A 1,533-nucleotide genomic window follows, 5' to 3' on the forward strand; every position below is an offset into this window, starting at 1 on the left:
GTACGTGGCTGGTGCCTTAGCCGGTTGAGCTATAGGCGCTGAGCCGCAAATGTTTTTTAAAAAAGATTCATATTTTTGCCAGGTACAGTGGCTCATGCTTGTAATCCTAGCCTTCTGGGAGGCTAAGGTGGGTGGATTGCCTGTGCTCATAATTGAGAGACCAGCCTGAAAAAGAGTGAGACCTCATCTCTTAAAAATAGCTCAGCACTGTGGCAGGCACAGTGTAATCCTAGCTACTTGGGAGACTGAGGCAAGAGGATCACATGAGCCCAAGAGTTTGAGGTTGCTGTGAGCTATGAGGCTACGGCACTCTACCAAGGAAGAGCCGCAAAGTGAGATTCTGTCTCAAAAAAAAAAAAAAAAAATTAAAAAAAATTCATATTTTTACTAGGTAGTAGGTAGACATTATAGCTGATATATTCAGTATTAGGGCAGGTAAGGAGGGATAAAAAAGGCAGAGTGAGGGAAGCACCCATAGCTTAGTGGGGAGGCCGCTGGCCACACATACCAAGGCTAAAACAACAATAACAAAAAAATAGATGGGCGTTGTGGTGGGCACCTGTACTCCAAACTACTTGGGAGGCTGAGGCAAGAGAATCACTTAAGCCGAACAGTTTGATTGAAGTTGCTGTGAGCTGTGATGCCCCAACCTGACGGTGACATAGTGAGACTCTGTCTCAAAAAAAAGTCAGAGTGATAGAGGTAGCTAGGGGAATGTGTGAAGATCTTTGAAAATCAAGCCAAGCGTTTTGAGTGCTATTAGATATACACACACACTGGGGAGTCGTCAAAGGTTTATGAACTTGGAAAGATATAGTAACATAATGTCACTGCAAAAATAATTAGCCTTAAAAAACTGATTTGAGAAGTCAAGCACTATGGACAAGGAGATTAGATTACTGAAGTGGTATAGACTAGAAATGATTAAGTAGTACAAAGTCATTAGGAATAAAAAGGAGGAGATAAATCGGTAGAAACTGATGAATGAATGGGCACAGCTTTATAGAAAAGTGAAAGTTAGAAAGCTAGGACTGCGTCACAGTGTTCATCAAAGTATAGCTCAATTAAATTTATGTCAGCAACACAGAAAAACACTAAGAAGGGAAGTATTTACCTCTCCATCTAGTGACTTGAATTTTGAAATGAAATAAAAAAGGCTTTGTGATGAGAAAGGTTTTGTGACCTTTTTAGAATTTTTTTTTTACAAGAAAAAAGAAAATTTAAGTATTTAAGCTACTAAAAGCGATATATCATGAGGTCAGAACTATGAATATAAGAAACAAAAAAGAGGAAAAGCAATATATAATTCCTCCACCAGACAAAAGGAGTCAAAGAAACACAATTACCCTATAATTAAGGAATTGATCCTATAGTGTTAAAAAATAGTAAGGAGAGGAAAAGGGACCTATGGATACAAAGTCTATATCTCTTTTCTATGTGACAGTGGTGACAGAGAAGGGATTCAAAAACAGGAAAGGCTCGGCGCCTATAGCTCAACTGGCTAAGGCGCCAGCCACGTAGACCTAAGGTGGC

At 39.6% G+C, this 1,533-nt stretch overlaps 1 protein-coding gene across 2 annotated transcripts in view; it reads right to left on the bottom strand.

Annotated features, from left to right (window-relative positions):
* The window catches only part of TRPM7 (transient receptor potential cation channel subfamily M member 7), a 110,129-nt gene that overhangs the window by 59,795 nt on the left and 48,801 nt on the right, over nt 1-1,533 (bottom strand). The gene's annotated exons all lie outside the window — the stretch shown is intronic.

Source organism: Otolemur garnettii, unplaced genomic scaffold (assembly GCF_000181295.1).
Source record: "Otolemur garnettii isolate 467f Iridium unplaced genomic scaffold, OtoGar3 scaffold00011, whole genome shotgun sequence".
NCBI classification, from domain to species: Eukaryota; Metazoa; Chordata; class Mammalia; order Primates; family Galagidae; genus Otolemur; species Otolemur garnettii.